The following is a 20,175-nucleotide window of genomic DNA, read 5'->3' on the forward strand; positions in this document are numbered from 1 at the left end:
GTCGATCCAAACCGGTCATCCTATTCTCCATATTAATATCTGCTTGGAGACCAAATTTTACATTTTTCTGAATTTTTTTACTATTTATTAAGTACTTTACAAAATTGTTGATCCAACGGTGGCTGCACAAAACAGTAAAACCGTTGGATTAGCGATTTTCAAAGTGGCTTAATAAATAGTAAAAAAATTCAGAAAAATGTAAAATTTGGTCTCCAAACAGATATTAATATGGAGAATAAGATGAACGGTTTGGATCGACCGTTTGAATTTTAAAAATAAAAAATTGGACCGGTAGCACTTCGGCCGAAGTGCTACCGAAAGCATATTAGCCTATCTATATATATATATATATATATATATATATATATATATATATATATATATATATATTGAACATTCAACGGTTTGGATTGACTTTTTGGATTTTGAAAATCAAAAAATCGAGTCATTTATTCTGGAGGCTAGGAAAAAACATTTTCAGCTTAGCCAATCTCTATATATATATATATATATACAGAGAGAGAGAGAGAGAGAGAGAGAGAGAGAGAGTAAGGCTACACTACTTCGCGAATTAAACGGGCTGTTTTAATTCGTGCTCATATCTCTAGTTTCAAAGTCTAAATAGCCGATTCAAACCGTTAGATGTTTAATATATATTAAAATGTGCTTGGAGACCAAATTTTACATTTTTTGGAATTTGTTTACTATTTATTAAGATGGTTTGAAAATCGTTGTTTTTTAATGGTGCAGAATTTTAATAAAAACAACGATTTTCAAACTATCTTAATAAATAGTAAAACAATTCCAAAAAATATAAAATTTGGTCTCCAAGCACATTTTAATATATATTAAACATCTAACGGTTTGAATCGGCTATTTAGACTTTGAAACTAGAGATATGAGCACGAATTAAAACAGCCCGTTTAATTCGCGAAGTAGCGTAGCCTTACTCTATATATATATATATATATATATATATATATATATATATATATATATATATATATATATATATATATATATATATATATATATATATATATATATATATATATATATATATATATATATATATATATATATATATATATATATATATATATATATATATATATATATATATATATATATATATATATATATATATATAGGTAGGCTAATAAACAATCGATTGTTTCTAGCCTCCCGTGCAACCAAGTCGTTTTCGAATTTTTAAAGTCCAAATAATCGATCCAAACCGTTAGATGTGATCTCCATATTAAAATGTTCTAGGAGACCAAATTTTACATTTTTTGGAATTTTTCTATTATTTATTAAGCCACTTTGAAAATCGCTGATCCAACGGTAGCTTCTAATTTTACTGTTTGGTTAAGCCACCGTTGGATCAGCGATTTTCAAAGTGGCTTAATAAATAGTAAAAAAATTCCAAAAAATGTAAAATTTGGTCTCCTAGCACATTTTAATATGGAGATCACATCTAACGGTTTGGATCGATCATTTGGACTTTAAAAATCAAAAAATTACTTGGTTGCACGGGAGGCTAGGAACAATCAATTGTTTATTAGCCTACCTCTATATAGAGAGAGAGAGAGAGAGAGAGAGAGAGAGAGAGATGGGCTATGGTGCATTGCAATGCATGGAGGGGTTTGTGCATTGGACCATAAATCTATAATTCAAAATTCAAATGGCTGATCCAAACCGTTCATCTTGTTCTCCATATTAATATGTGCTTGGAGACCAAATTTTACATTTTTCTGAATTTTTTTACTATTTATTAAGTATTTTACAAAATTGTTGATCCAACGGTGGCTTAACAAAACAGTAAAATCAGCAGCCACCGTTGGATCAACAATTTTGTAAAATACTTAATAAATAGTAAAAAAATTCAGAAAAATATAAAATTTGGTATCCAAGCACATATTAATATGGAGAACAAGATGAACGATTTGGATCGGCCATTTGGATTTTGAATTTTAGATTTATGGTCCAATGCACAAACCCCTCCATGCATTGCAATGCACCATAGCCCATCTCTATATATATATATATTGGCTGTGGCTAATTTACTGCCGCCTTTTTATTTTGTAATGTCCAAACAACAAATCCAAACCGTTAGATGTTTAATCTATATTATAATCTACTTGAAGACCAAATTTTAAATTTTTTTGGAATTTTTTTACTATTTATTAACCTGGTTTGAAAACCGCTGATTTCAATGCTGCAGAAATTTACTGAAAACAGCGGTTTTCAAACTAGCTTAATAAATAGTAAAAAAATGTAAAATTTGGTCTCCATGTAGATTATAATATAGATTAAACATCTAACGGTTTCGATTTGTTGTTTGGACATCACAAAATTAAAAAAAGGCGGCAGCACCTCCGGCTATATATATATATATATATGAGATGGGCTACGGTGAGTTGCGAAGTAAACCGACTATTTTACTTCACGCTCATATTTTGCAATTCTAAAGTTCAAAATGTCGATCCGACCCGTTCATCTTGTTCTCCATATTAAAATGTTCTTGGAGACCAAATTTTACATTTTTTTTGGAATTTTTTTACTATTTATTAGGCAATTTTGAAAGTCACTAATCTGATGGTCCAGAAAATTTTACTGTTTTTACTGTTCACAGCAAAACAGCAATTTTAAAAAATGGTTAATAAATAGTAAAAAAATTCCAAAAAATATAAATTTTGGTCTCCAAGCACATTTCAATATGGATTAAACATCTAACGGTTCGGTTCGGTCGTTTGGACTTTCAAAATAAAAATATGGCGTGAAGTAGAAACGTGTTTTACTTCGCAACTCACCGTAGCCCATTATATATATATATATATATATATATATATATATAGAGAGAGAGAGAGAGAGAGAGAGAGGCAGTCTACGGTGAGTTGCGAAGTAAAACGCGTTTCTACTTCACGCTGTATTTTTATTTTGAAAGTCCAAATTACCGATCGGAACCGTTAGATATTTAATCCATATTGAAATGTGCTTGGAGACCAAATTTTACATTTTTTGGAATTTTTTTACTATTTATTAAGCATTTTTAAAAATTATTGTTTTGCTGTGAACAGTAAAAAATAGTAAAATTTTCTGGACCATCAGATTAGCGACTTTCAAAATTGCTTAATAAATAGTAAAAAAATTCCAAAAAATGTAAATTTTGGTCTCCAAGCACATTTCAATATGAAGAACAAGATGAATGGTTCAGATTGACGTTTTGAACTTTAAAATCGCAAAATATGAGCGTGAAGTAAAATAGTCGCTTTACTTCGCAACTCACCGTAGCCTAGCTCTATATATATATAGCAAGGCTTGGGTGCTATGGATAGCATAGAGGCCTACGGTGCTACGGCTCAATATTCGAGTTTTTAAAATCCTAGAGGTCGATCTGAACCGTTCATCTTGTTCTCCATATTAATATGTGTTTGGAGACCAAATTTTACATTTTTTGGAAATTTGTTACTATTTTTTTAGATAGGTAGAAAATCACTAGATCTAAAAAATTTTGCACCATTCAGATATTTGATTTTCTACCTATCTAAAAAAATAGTAAAAAATTTTCAAAAAATGTAAAATTTGGTCTCCAAACACTTATTAATATGGAGAACAAGATGAACGGTTCGGATCGACCATTAGGATTTTAAAAACTCAAATATTAAGCCGTAGCACCCTAGGTCTCTGTGCTATCCATAGCACCCAAGCCTTACTATATATATATATATATAGGAGGGATCAAGTTACAACAATTTTTGAGTTACAACAATTTTTGAGTTACAACAAGTTACAACAACCATTTTCTACATTTTCAAAGCCCAAATCGTCGATCCAAACCGTTAGATGTGATCTCCACAATAAAATGTGCTTCCAGACCAAATTTTACATTTTTTGGAATTTTTTTACTATTTATTAAGATGGGTACAAAATTCAATGGTCTGAATTTGACTAGTTTTTGTACACATCTTAATAAATAGTAAAAAAATTCCAAAAAATATAAAATTTGGTCTCCAAGCACATTTTATTATAGAGATTACATCTAACGGTTTGGATCGACAATTTGAACTTTGAAAATGTAGAAAATGGTTGTTGTAACTCAAAAATTGTTGTAACTTGATCCCTCCTCATATATATATAGAGTATAGCTAAATTGCTACCGGTAGCACTTCGACCGAAGTGCTTACAGGGTCATATTTTAGTATTTTATATTCTAACATTAAATCCAAACCGTTAGATGTTCAATCTATATTAAAATTTGCTTGGAGACCAAATTTTACATTTTTGGGAATTTTTTTACTATTTATTAAGCTGTTTTGAAAACCGTTGTTTTCAATGCTTCAGAAATTTAATAAAAACAGCGGTTTTCAAACTAGCTTAATAAATAGTAAAAAAATTTCAAAAAATGTAAAATTTGGTCTCCAAGCACATTGTAATATAGATTGAACATCTAACGGTTTGGATTTGTTGTTTGAACATTAAATACGCTAATATGACCCCGTCAACACTTCGTCGAAGTGCTGCCAGTAACAAATTAGTCGGTCCCTATATATATATATATATATATATATATATATATGAGTAGAACTAGGGTGTTCTTAAGTTCACCAACCCCTTTGTGAACTCAAATCTAAAACCCATCGAATCCATTACAAATGACGAATCCGAACCATTGAAACCCGCCTACCTTACGAGTGATGTATCTACGTGTGAAAATTTTAAACATTCGAATTAATCGAGTACACTATCAAGCGATAAAAATTAGAAGGTTAATAAATTAATTTTAATACATTCCTTTTTTGAACTTTTTTTTTACCACTAGACTCTATCCAAGATTAATTTCAAAATTAAAAAATTTTACATGTAAACACATCACTCGTAAGGTAGACGGGTTTCAACGGTTCACATTCGTCGTTTGAGGCTAGTTCGATGGATTTTATACTTGAGTTCACCAAAAAGTTTGATGAACTTAAGAACACCCTAGTTCTACTATATGTATGGCTGTGGCTAATTTGCTGCCGGCAGCATTTCTGCCGGCGGTGCTGTCGCCTTTTTTTTATTTTGTGATGTCCAAACAACAAATACAAACCGTTAGATGTTTAATCTATACTATAATCTACTTGGAGACCAAATTTTATATTTTTTCGAATTTTTTTACTATTTATTAAGCTGGTTTGAAAACCGCTGATTTCAATATTGCAGAAATTTACTGAAATCAGCAGTTTTCAAACCAGCTTAACAAATAATAAAAAATTCCAAAAAATGTAAAATTTGGTCTCCAAGTAGATTATAATATAGATTAAACATCTAACGGTTTGGATTTGTTGTTTGGACATCACAAAAATAAAAAAGGGCGGCAGCACCTCTGGCTAAAATACTGCCGGCAGCAAATTAGCCGGACCCTATATATGTGTATACACACACACACACACACACACACACTCTATATATATATATATATATATATATAGTGTGGCTAATTTGCTACCGGAAGCACTTCGGCCGAGGTGTTTCCGAGGTTATATTTTAGTGTGTGATGATCAAACAACAAATCTAAACCGTTAGATGTTCAATCTATTATAAAATCTGCTTGGAGACCAAATTTTACATTTTTTGGAATTTTTTTACTATTTATTAAGATGGTTTGAAATCGCTGTTTTTTAATGGTGCAGAATTTTAATAAAAACAACGATTTTCAAACCATCTTAATAAATAGTAAAAAAATTCCAAAAAATGTAAAATTTGGTCTCCAAGCAGATTTTATAATAGATTGAACATCTAACGGTTTAGATTTGTTGTTTGATCATCACACACTAAAATATAACCCCGAAAGCACCTCGGCCGAAGTGCTTCCGGTAGAAAATTAGCCACACTATATATATATATATATATATATATATATAGAGAGAGAGAGAGAGAGAGAGAGAGAGAGAGATATAGGCTAATCAACAATCGATTCTTCCTAGCCTCCAGTGTAACCAAGTCGTTTTCCAATTTTTAAAGACCAAATGATCGATCCAAACCGTTAGATGTGTTTTTCATATTAAAATGAGCTAGGAGACCAAATTTTATATTTTTTGGAATTGTTTTACTATTTATTAAGCCACTTTGAAAATCGCTGATCCAACGGTAGCTTCTGATTTTACTGTTTGGTTAAGCTACCGTTGGATCAGCAATTTTCAAATTGGCTTAATAAATAGTAAAAAATTTCCAAAAAATGTAAAATTTGGTCTCCTAGCACATTTTAATATGGAGATCACATCTAACGGTTTGGATCGATCATTTGGACTTTAAAAATTAAAAAATGACTTGATTGCACTGAAAACTAGAAACAATCGATTGTTTATTAGCCTATCTGTGTGTGTGTGTGTGTGTGTGTGTGTGTGTGTGTGTGTGTAAGTAAAATTGATTATATTTAACAGAGTGGTCTTGTATGTTTGAAAATATAAAATTAATCGTTCCAGGAAATATAGTTGATATATAAGGTCGTCTTATTTTTCGTAAGATATGCATTTCACTACCAAGAAATTTTATCCTCCTTTATTTACATTCTATATGGTCATGATTATGTGTGCAGGAAGAATCACATATTAACTTTATCTACCAAAAGGAACAAGTTAGCATCAAAAAATTTATTCTTTATAAGAATAGATAAATATATATGTGAAGTCGCACATATTAGAAAAGATTAATAGATAATGTATTCTCAAATAAAAATAAAGTTCCCAAGTCAACATCAATGTAATCACATAATTTTACATATCGGTGCTTAAGTTTAAATAAAAATATACATAGATTTCCATCCAACGCAATATATATTTCATTCTTCAATATCATCTTCATATATTTGCACGGAAGACAATAAACTCATTTTTAGATATTAGTTCATCAATCAGATTAATTAGTTTATCATTATACAAATTTTAATTATAAACTCATTTTTAGATATATTTTCATATAATTCTAGGACTTGAAAATCACAGAATTTAAATATCATCTTCATGTATTTAAAGGACTTGAAAATCACATAATTTTTCTATATTTTAAATTCAATTTCATATCTCCATTCTTATATTAAGTACGTAGAAGTCCTAATCTGTCAATGGCTTTGATTAAAAGTTAAATTATCATATTGAAATTCAGTCTTTCGATCAAATTTTTTGATTCTATGCATCTTTTTTATATTTGTTTATTTGTAGAAGTCTAAATTTAAAGAGATACATACTCCCACATGCAAATTGTATCATCATTCTAATTGGTCATGATTTCTTTCTATATTTTTAATGTCATTTAAGTAATTTTTAATGTCTTCATTTCTTTCTATTTTTATATCATTTAATAAGAACAATTATTTGTCATTTGATATGTTAATTTGTATGATATTTTTTTATGAAAATATGTCGAATAGTTCAAAAATAATATATGTCATTTAAAGAATGTTATTTACGGGTAGATGTTATTTAAGAAATATTATTGGTCATTTAGAGTAATTTAATTTTATATAAATATATCATTTTGTATGAAATTAAATTTTCTCTTATAATATATTTCCGTTGCAATGTGCAAGCACGATACCATTTCTTGTTAACAAAGAAACACCTAAATAAATTATAAAACCAGATGGAAGTTTAAAGTAAGAAAGGTAATGTAAAATAAATTTTAAGAAGGACAAAACTGATACATACTGAACATATAACACCAAAAGAAAGTCATAGATTCAAATAAATGTGGATTTTCAAATTCGAGAAAAAATAAATGTTTTTATTATTTATATAAGAAAAATTAATTTTAATATGTTTCCCAGTTCATTAATAGTGATATCCAACTTCTAATTAAGTTAGCTAGCATCGATCAACTCTTAACTATAAATGCTATACATGCATAATATATACACTTATTTTCAAGATTCTAAATAACTAACTATAGATGCGCTATGACTTTTTCGGACTTCAAAATTAAGCTATAACGTTATTAACTATTTTCTTTTATAATGATTCTAAATAGTTAGCAATGGTTGCGCTATAGCTTTTTCGGATATTAAAAGCTATAGCACTATAATCACTATTTAGAACCTTGCTTTTATTTGTGATGTAGATCATATCAAATCTACGAATTATGTGCGGAATTAATTACTAGCAATTACTTGGCCCATCCACTTATTTCTTAATAATACCAAAAAAAAATTATAAGATGTCAAGATTAAAGATTTTCCTTTTCATCTTTCTTAGATTGCATTTCGATGTCACTTAATTTTTTAAAATAAATCTAACTTTGAGGTTCAAAGTTTAGGATCCCAATCTGCTGCTATTCTAATGAGAATAGCAGCATTCTGCTATTCATTTCCTCTCTATCTCTCTCTTCAAAGAAGAGAAGAGAGAGAGAAGATCACGCGGAAGAGAGTAAGAGAAAAGAGATAGAGAGATGAGCATAGAAAAAATAACACCGGATCTCATTCCCAAAGTTCAAACCACATAAAACGCCCAAACTAAAGCAGCTAAGTTCCTACCTCACAATTCTGCAAAAGGAGATCAGGAAATAAAAGTCTGTAAATGAGATCTATGTACATTCTGTTAAGTGGTTCAAACTACATGTAACCCTACACTATACTTTATCCTCCAATTGTTCTGTGTGAATAAAAACATGACATCAGCTCGCATTAAGTCATTCCCAATGATTGGTTTTTGATATTCTCTATCCGTACATCACAACCAAAATTATTCCTCCAAACCAAATAGACATAGTAAAATGATACTTTTAAGATTAACATGAGTCATACTTGATAGCCACTGTTAAGGTTTCAAAAAAAAGATCAGCATGAGCCGTTAATCTCAATATTGTCCATTCCTGGACATCTCTATCATAAATTTTGATCCTAATTAATCATATCTTAAGCAATATTAGTTAATGTTAAATGGACCAACTAATGCAACAATGATATAGCAAATTAAAAGCATAATTTTAAAATGAGAAATTTTCCGATATTCCCATTTAAATTTTCAAATTAGTCAATTTATCCATAAAAACACCATAATATATTATTTTCTCATTAAAATTTAACATTTTTTCTTCTATCTCATTTTATTTATTTAATATTTTAATTAGTTATTTTAAAAATCATATTGACAAAAATACCCTCTCAATTTCTTAGATGTATCACCGCACCCCCAAAAAAAATCTGCATGTCTTACTCTTCATTTCATCCTCTTCCTCTATGCTTTGTTGTAACCAACTTCACTCCAATACTTTTATTTTATGTTTCTAACTTTCTCCGCTGCAACATCATGCAAACCGATCTCCATCTCTCTCTTGTTTCTCTGTTCAAGATTCATGCCCAGCCCTGGTGCTAGGCAACCAGGGCAACCGCACTGGACCCCAAGATTCAAGAGGGTCCCAAAAAAAATATTTGTATATATATAAAAAAAAAGTTAATTTGTATATATAAAAAATAAATAAAATATTAGAGCCCAAATTTTGTATATATAAAGGTCTCAAATTTTTCTATAAAATAGATATGATCTATTGGTATATCAATTAAAAATCAGACAGGCTAATCGCTTCCATATGTATTTCAACACCATATGCTTATAGTCGGTCCAAACCGTTCAACATAATATCCATATTAAAACGTGCTTGAAGACCAAATTTAACATTTTTTTTGAATTTTTTTACTATTTTTTAAGGTAGGTAGAAAATTATTGTTTTTTTATGGTTACTTCTAAATCAATGGATTTTCTACCTATCTTAAGAAATAGTAAAAAAGTTTCAAAAAATTATAGATATTGGTCTCCAAGCACGTTTTAATATGGATATCACATTGAACGGTTCCGATCGATTGTTTGGACTTTGAAAATACAAAAATGACTTAATAAGCATATGGTATTGAAGTACTTATGGAAGTGTATTAGCCGGTCTAATAAAAAAAAATTGTATATATAAAGAGCTCAAAATTTTCTTCTACTCCGGGCCTCAAAATTTTCAAGACCGGCCCTGCCAAGATTATACCCTGTCCGTCCCTTCTCCAATCTCGCCAGATCCAAGCATTTTTTTTCTATATTGCAAATTTGCCATATTGATTGTTTCTGGGATGAAGAAACAAGTGGTTTGGGGACACAAAGCTGTGATAATCATTTTTCAGATTTTTCAGAAAAAAGGAACTCTATTTAATTTTGAATAATTTTTAGGCATTTTATAATTCTAAATTATATATTAAAGTTCTAAAATGTGTTTTAGGTCATGTAAAATGCTTTGTGGTACAAAGTAATTATCCAATATATTTCAATATTTTGGAGAAATTTTTTTCACTACCATGTATCTTTCCTTCATTTCAAATAGTCTTTTTTTTATTTTAACCATCTGACTGAAAGACAAAGAAGGACACCAATTTCAAAATTGCCTCCACAATTATAAGATGCACACTTCCCTTTTCCTTAATTTCGATCTCCAGCCTCCATATATTATCCTTTAATTGCAGCCCAAGTACAACTTAATTAGGTAGAAGTGATCAGTAGCTTGACTCTTCTTTATATCTGCTTCGAAAATGATAGAATCGAGGTCATGAACTGAAATTGTTGGTGTCGCAGACTCGCGGTGCTGATATGGTAAGGAACAATTGTGTGAAAACGTGTGAAGAATGGCCAACGACGATTCGAGTGCGGCTCTTGGTCAGATCAAGATGCAGTACAGATTTGAGGAGGCTTGATTTGAGATGTGAATATTTTAATTGGCTAGTAAAGTAATTGTTAAATATATAGTTAGTAAGATTTAGTTTAGCTGAATCTTGACAACTATCTATGATCTTGAATAGAGGTCCAATTAATGTCAATGAGATATTAAGTCAAGAATTGATGTGAAGATTGTTTGAGGTAAGAATAAGATGCGAGTTGATTTTTTATTGAAGAAGATAGTGATTGATTGTTTCTTTCGCATGCGCACAAGATCGACAACTCTGATATCAGTTTGTTGTGATTCTAAATGAAAAATGGTGTATCAGAGAGAAGCTGTGAAAAAAGGGCTTGGTTACAGCGGAGCATAGAGGAGCATAGAGAAAGAGGAAGGAATGAAGAGCATGACATGTGGGTCTTTTTTGTATTATTTAATATAGCATTTATTAACGGATAATGAAGAGGAGATTGAGAGGGTATTTTGTCAATATAATTTTTTTAAATAACTAAATTAACTGTTAAATAAATAAAAGAGAATGGATGAAAAAATGTAAAATTTTGATGGGAAAATAAGATATTACTAGTATCATATCCGTGCGTTGCAACGGGGACATACTATAAAAAAAATCAATGAAAATAATAATAATTATCCAAAAATTAAGACACATGTTAATAGCTCGATTCGAATCTAATATCAAATATCGTACAACAATTCAATATCGACATATAATATGATATTAAAAAACATAAATAAAAAGTGTTATCGTGTGTATGTATAGGATACACACACACACATATTATAAGAGAAATATATATTCACACACACGTTCCAATTTATATTTTTCTTTGTTTCCAATTTATATTCCTCTTCTTCTTTGTTTCCAATTTATAATACACACACACACATTGATATGTTATATATTGGAAATATATTCTAAACTGTCCACAACAATATATATAAAAACAAAGAAAAAAAATAAGGAAATAAAAAAAAATCCATTGTGATCTATATAGAAACAAAGAAAAAGTAAGGAAACAAAGAAATAAGAAAATGGAAGGTGGAGTCTTTTCAATTAAAGAGGAGAAATATGGAAACAAAGAAATAAGAAAACGGATAAATATATAGCTAAATTTTAGAATTTGTTCAATTTTAATTGTAACGTATCGTGTAGTAGCACATGTGTTGAGTATGTTTTTAACTAAATTTAGACTTCTATACATAAAACCGATGCATTTAATCGAAAGAATACCAATTATGTAATTGGAGGGTTGAGATCAAATCCAAAATTTTATCTTTCAATCGTAGCCGATGGCGGATCGGACACCCAACGTGCTTAATAATAGAATGGAGATGTTATTTTCATAGATAAATTAGCTATTTTAAAAGTTTAAATGAGCACATTGAAAATTTTTCCTTTTAAAATTATACAAATAAGAAAATTACGGTGTTAACAGCAAAAATTATGTTTACAAGTAACAATATATATACTACAAAAATATATTTGTTACTATTCGCGAGGATAAAAATGATTTTTACTATTGGTATCGTCACAGATACTCCATTGACAATAGCGATGCTCTTAAAATAGAAATTATCAGCTTACTCTTGACAATACTAATTTTTTATCTTTACACATAGTGACAGATTTTTATAGTAGTTATATATTAATCAAAACGTCATATTTGTAAGTTTTGAAGTATTATAAAAATTACTTCCGACTTGACATGCAATAGATCTGAATTATCTTGTATTACAATATTTACTCAGAGGTGCTACTTTTATCCACTTACCCGGATTCAATCTGGAACCGAACTAGATCTATTCGAAACCGATCCGAATTCAGTTAATTTGGATAGGGTATGGTTTAGAAAATATATATAACCGGTTAAATTATGGATATGGTTACAAAATTAATAATTTAATATCCGATACGGATCCGAACCGGAACCGATATTGTAATTGATAGGATATGGGTTTGATTTGGTTATCCGACCCATAACCAAACCCGACCCGATACCCGTATAAATACACGATAAAACATATATTAATAACTATAAAAATACAATTTTGTATATAATCAAATCAGCAAAATATCACGCCAATAATCACATTTTGCATATTATTTTTTTGAATAAAACTTATTGCTATGAATATATCCTTCAATATTTGCTTTGTATATCATCCCCATAATCATAAAAATTTATTGCTCTCATTGATATGTCCTTCGTAATAAATCTCATCGAAATCAAATATTTGTCATATATCTTTCTTAATCTCTTTATCTACCATATATCTATCTTTTTACACAAATTATTAAAATTTATTGCTCTATTCACTAATGGAAACAAATTAGTATTAATATTCTATTTATATACAAGAACAATAGTATAAAAAAAATTTTATTTTGCAGCAACTTTTAATTTATATTATAATAATTTATTATGTGAGATGTTTAAGAAATTATAATTATATTTAAATGTAAATGATTTCTCAAATGTTTGGGATTGTGACATATACCCTCTCGATCTAGAACCATTCCATATTTGAACCGGATCCGATAATCCACAAACAAGTTATGGCTATCTATCTACCCGGAACCAAAAGACTAAATCCGAAATATCTACAGGTAGATAGGTATCCAGATCTGGATCCAACCCGACCCAACCCGACCCGACCCGACCTTATAGCACCTCTACAATTACTTAAGAACAATGATGACCAAAGAACGTTAGATTTGTAAAATACATGATAGTAGCTAGCCACTTTTCCAATTGCAAACTTTTATAAATTCTGAACCCGTATGATTGACAAATATCGTCATCAGTTAACAATTAGCTAATTATTACTAACATTTAGCTCATATTTTTAATAACTAATTAATGAACTTGCTATAATGCTGATTTTTTTTAAATACTCTAAAAGGATAACAAATATACCCTCGTTTTTCAATTATTTTGAAAAACGCTCTAACCGCTCCACTGTGTGGCAGTTCGCTTTGCAACGTAACCCAACCATTCCATAGTGGGGCGGTTTTCTACCTGGTTCAAATCATTCTACAGTGTGACAGTCCGCTATATAGGACCCCTATAAATAGTGATTTTCTCTCTCCTACCCACTCACAATTCATTCGAACATCTCCATCAAAGAAGAAGAGAGAAAATTTGAATTTCTCTTTTGTGGATTAATTTTATGAGGAGGGTTCAAATGCCTCTATTTTTTGTGCCTCCATCATGCCTCCATTTTTAAATCTTTAATAACTCAAAATTTAGAACTTAAAAGTCAAAATAAAACTGTTAGATGTGATCTATGTTATTTTCTCTATATGCTTATAAAAAATTATGACATTTCAATTTTGTTTTTATGTAAATCAATAAGTTGAAAAATCAACGTCTAGAAATTATTCACATTACTTCGTTTTTTATAAGCTCTTGATGACAACTAAAATAAAATTGAAATGTCATAATTTTTTACACATGCATAGATAAAATGATGTATATCATATCCAACGGTTTTTTTTTTTACTTTTAAGTTTTGAATTTTAAATTATTACAAAATTTAAAAATAAAGGTATGGCGGAGGCACAAAAAATTGAGACATTTCAACCCTTCTCTAATTTTATTGTGGTGGCAGTGATATATTGGAGTTCCTGATTGGAGTTCTCGATTAATATAAAACATATGATCCAAAAGATATCACACATTTGCCACCAAAAAAAATAATTAATTTGGACCACATAATTAGATCCTTTAGTTCCTGATTGGAAAAAATCTAGAATTTTTTTTTTGAAAGAAAAAAAGGAGATTTATAGAGTGAGAAATATGGGTCAAGATTGTCATACAACTTGAGCATATTTTTTTCGTCCAGGCACTCCAAAGTTGTTCTCTAGTGATCTCATAAAAGGAATAAATAAAGAAGGATTAATATTTGGTGGCAAATGGCCTCATGAAGAAATCAAAGACTATGATTCCCTTCAGATATCCTCTCTAAAATGACAGTTGGCAAATATTAAATCCTGATGCCCCTTAGTGGTCAAGAAAGAAAGTTTTTTCTATTTAACTAGACTTTCGGTTTGCATATAGTTTGTTTTATGAATATCTTTTTTCATCTTGAAGATTTATAAATTGTGGGACGAGAAATAAATTTTACCATTTTGCATATTTATTAATTTTTAAAAGATAATAGTAGGATGTAAAAATATCACACCATAATCAGATATGTCATGTCAGGATACGACACAACTCAATCATGACACGACATAGCATGTGTCCAATTTTTTGTTCATTCGGCATACTGTGACCATCATATGAGGAAAATAACAAAACATAGCACGCCAATTGGTATGGTCACTGATATGAATAAAATAAGTAGTGATTTTTCCTATCACTTGACCTAAAATATTGTTATTTATCGAATTACAATTACTCATTTTCTATAGAATCAGATTCATTTTTGTTATTTTACTTGATTTTGGAGAATTGCATATTTTCAGTGTTATTTAGGCTAAAACATGCATAAAACGTAGCAATTCAGACCCAATCCCAAGCGTGCGGATGCCCTCATCCTCATGCGACCTAGAGAGCTATTGCGCAGGAAGTTATGTCATCCGTGCGGTTTACCAATGAACCGCATGCAACTCAAGCATCTTGCCAGAAACTACCAAAACATCTATTACAGCTCTAACTTGGCAACCAAGACTTATATATGCATCTGAACGTAGAGGAAACATATCTCTGGACTACCATTCATCATTCCACACCAGAGATAATACAATTCACCATAGAATATTAGGTTAGAACTAGGGTTTATCTAATGAAGGCTATGCAAAAGGATAGAAGAGTAAAATAGCAAAGTCTTCATTAGAAGAGAATGAATAGGCAGGAACTGAAGACGGCGTACATGAGAGAAGAGATTGGATAGGTGTACTCCTTCCATCTCTCTCTATTGTTCTCTTTCTTCATGTCTTTGTCTCTTTTGTTGTTGAAACCGCCATGAGCAGCTAAGCAACCTTTTTCTAGAGTGAATACATGTAATCTTGAATCCATATGAGTTTAATCTAAAGGTTTATTTATATTTATCATTTGCGTTTGATCTGAATTCTTTCTGAGATTTACTTTTTCTATCATTATTACCTAACTTGGTGCGTTCTAACCTCGACAACATGGAGATGCACACTCCATGATATGCGTATAGGGTTGACCAGTAGGAATAGGGTACAATTATCTTAGATTCAATAAGAGAAATAAACGTAACTGTTGATCTCTTGTGATCTGAACTTCAGTTAGAAACCCATTAGAATATAGATCTGTATACGAATGTCGCATTCTATAAACTGATAATGGAGTAATCTTAATTATTACTATTACGGAAGGCATATAGGAAGGACGTAACTGTGACCTTAAATCTTTCTAGTCTTGATAATTGAGACTTATCATTAATCTTTATGCAATTGCTTAGGGTTAGGATAGGGTATCATCCCCTTACCAGTCATATTCAATTAGGGTGTTATAGCGTAACTGTGATTAACACTAGAACAGAATTAGCAACTCTCAGATTGCATTTGATACCAGTACAAGGCATGTGCGGTTTTGGCTAAACCGTGTGCGATTCCGACTGGAGTGAAAACCAGAATTGTACGATTCACACAGTAGCATGCGGATGGTGACAGAACCGTATGCGATTGTTAACTTTACTTGACAGGTTTACACAGTAGCATGTGGATGGTGACAGAACCGTGTGCGATTGCTCACTTAACCAGAAACTATATTAAACGAGTTTGAATGATATAATATATGAATCCTAGAAGCCCCATCTTCTAAACAACCTATCAATTATTGTTGTTGTAACTAAACATTACAACTAAACAACCAAACAATCAACCAAACTAACATAAAAGAATCGATAACTACCTAGACTTGATTTGGAATTAGATCTCTTGATACACCATCTCTGTGGATCGACACTCCGATTTATACAATACGAATTGATTCGTGCGCTTACGAATTAATAATAAAGTAGACAGTTATGATTTATAAATATTATTAGGTCTGATTTTAACTCATTAATCACCACACGATATTACTCGTGTTCATGTGACCACGTTAAACACAAAATGTGAAGAAATAGTTAAACATAATCAATGTCACCATTTTAGACCGAATTGAATCTAATGTTTTAATATGATTTGAGTGACAACTCACATTCCGTAGGACATGTATCCTCCCAAGTACATGACTAAGTAAAATTAGCTCTCAATCTCAAATGAACAATTAGAATTTGGTACTATTTAAATATTGTAAATAGAGATCTGTTTTGACTTTTGAGAATTGTGCAAAGTAAAAAACGGACGACTCAGGATCTAATTGCACTGGATACGAATCCAATCCCTCGGGGATCCACGCGCACTCCACACGCCGACGCACAGTATTTTTATCAAGAACCGCATTTTGCTCAGGATATTTGACTTCTGACTGGATGGTATCAAAGAGATTTTTTTTTAGAGAAAGCTATACAGTGCTTCACGTGCTCTCCCACGTGAGGTTCACTAAAATTTGGTTGTTTTAATAGCTTATACAGGATTTTTTGTACTTCTGGTATATGTAACATTGTAATGCTAATTGAGTCTACATGTGAACTGTTATATGAAACTTTGTAATTAAATTGTCGATCATGTGTGAACATGTACTAATTTTTTCATAATTTAAGTTAGTTTATTCAAGATTCACCATTTTATTAAGACCTAACGGTCCTAATTATACGTGACTCTCGTGATTACGTGTCGTGCTGTGCCATGATCGGATCTTTCGCGTGCCATGCCATGACCAAAATGTCAAGGGGTGGTCACAGCACGCGACACGTGAGTCACGGTACGGAATAGTAACACATGTCGTGACGTTCCGTGACGGAGCCCCCGTGCCATTTTTCCCACACCAGTTTTGTGTGTCTACAAAAATATTTTTTGAAAGAATAAAAATAAATATAAAATGAAAGGGGAAAAAGCAACTTAAAAGGCCACATAACTAAAATGATAACAAATCTATCTTTTTCAGCACAATCGCATAAAGAAGAGTGAAGAGAATCTTTTTTATTAGAATCCACAGTGTTTGTCCCGTGACTGGAGCAAGAAAAGAGCCGGGCATCTCTTTTTTTTTTTCTTTTTTTTTTTTTCTGGCAATGATGAAACTTATTCGGGGTGACGTAGGGGCCAGTATTATTTGAGCTTTGAGATTCGCGCAGAACATTTTGCAACGGTTGAGATTTTCCAAAAAGTCACGCAAAATATGAGATATCTCAGAGGATGTGAGCCGGACATTTTTTTTTTACCTTGGAAATTGCTCATTGTATTTAATTAGTTATTCAGTTATTGGCATCTGTTTCTATTCCAAGGAAATCTTTTTTTTTTCTTGTTTGACATGTGTAGATGACGATACGGATTATCTCCAACCAACAATAGTGATTCCATAGTGACAAATGAATTATTTGAGTTCGGTTTGATGAAGTTAAAAATTCATGATTCGGAAATAATTCATATATAATTCGGGAATTATTCGAATCAAAGCTTTCAGTCCTACAAGAGAGCAAAAAAAAAACAAAACCAAAAAAAAATTGTTTTGAAAAAAATTCGGATTTAATTCGTGAATTATTTAGATTTAATTCGCGAATACTATGGTGATTCCTCTCCATTTAACCCAATAGCTATGTAAATGATCTCCTGCTGCACTAAACCGTCTAGATCTATTGTATCTCCATCAATGGACCAGCAAATTTAAATTAATGGCCTTACTTTTTAATTGTGAAATATGAACTTTTGAAATTGGAAATCACCATTTTTTTCTTTAAAAGTATATCTCTATTCCTTGACAATACAATGAATTAAATTGACAAATGACAATTTACTGTATTTATAAAATCAATTTTATAATAATTCAAACAATGGATCTTATTAAATTTTATGTACTTTATATATTATTTACTTTAAAACATGCAGCATGATCATTTGTTTCATACTCTACAATTAATGCATAAATGCCGTAATATGTGATTTCAGCTAACTTTATTTTGCACAAATGTCAAGTTTATTGTCCACATTTCCTAACTAACTTTTAATATTTTTTAAGGAGTCTGGCTAGTATGGTATGAGTGTCATATGGCACCAAATCCAAAACTTGTTAGATAGACTTTAAACGACTAATTCAAACCTATTTATTTTATGAGTACTGTGTTTACATGTAAAAAAAAACATTTTTTTTAGTTATTTTAGTATCAAGTAAATATTGAAAATGAATGCATTAAAATTAACTTAAAAACTCTCAAATTTGACCCCCTTAACTTGATATTAAATAAATTTTGCATGTAAACCTATAACTAATGAAGTTGATCGATTTGAACAGTTTGAATTTGTCATTTAAAATCAATTTGATATATTTTAAAATTAGTATTGTATAAGCTGAAATGAAACTGACTATTCAGACTCTTCTTTAAAGGGATAAACATGATTACTATATCTCATTAATTTTAATATCTAGATGAATCTTGTTGGAAATGGACCAGCTCACTGACCAACCGCACGATGACATTAACTGGAAATTAATGGACTAGCTCGGGTTCCTATACGGTTAAGAGTACCTACATGGCACTCAAGCACAGACCAACAATCACCACACCTCAATGCAAAATCTGGACAATCAAGGCCCCACCTCGAATCAGGGTTTTTGGATGGTTACTATCTCTTAACATAATACTGACAATCGACAACTTAATGAAAAGGAGCTGGATAATGGTAAATATATGCTCCTTGTGCAAATCAAACCTAGAATCAGTGCGCCATATAATTAATGAATGTCAGTTCTCCAAAAGACTGTACACTACGCTACAATAGCAGCATCTGGTAACCATACCAGTAAACGCCAAACCGGCTGAAATGATTTTAGACGATACATTGCAACCTAGAAACAGGTCAACTTTGTTGATTACTCAATTTGTTCTCTGGAGAGAACGTTGCTCAAGAATTTTTAGAGGAATTGATAAAACAATTGAAGAATTGCAAGTTGAAGTCAGAACACAACTTACGTTTCTACCCACCTAACTCCAAATTAAATTGCTTTGCTGGCACCAAAAGCAAGATGATGGCACTTCCAAAAATAAAAAATATATTTCTAGCTTTTCCTATTCTTAGTTTTTTTTCCTGTTCTTACTTCAATTTATTTCTGCACTTATTTCCAAGAGTCTCAACTGTTTTGAGCATCTCTTTTGTGTTTCTCCAATAGGAGTTACGAATCTCTGTAACTGGACCTTTGATTAATCGAATATGGGCATCGACCCATGTTTTTTCTCAAAAAAAATCTTGTTGGAATTGAATCAGCGCCTCTTCATAAAGAGATGAGATTCATCATCATATGTAATACACTAATACGCTTATGATTCAATAATTCAGCACGGCTGGATAAGATTTGACTTAAAAGTTAGACTAGTGAAATTAGGGTCGTTGATGAATCAGATTCGGCCGGATCGGATTCT

This window comes from Carex rostrata, chromosome 15 (assembly GCF_964058835.1).
Source record: "Carex rostrata chromosome 15, lpCarRost1.2, whole genome shotgun sequence".
In the NCBI taxonomy this organism is placed as follows: domain Eukaryota; kingdom Viridiplantae; phylum Streptophyta; class Magnoliopsida; order Poales; family Cyperaceae; genus Carex; species Carex rostrata.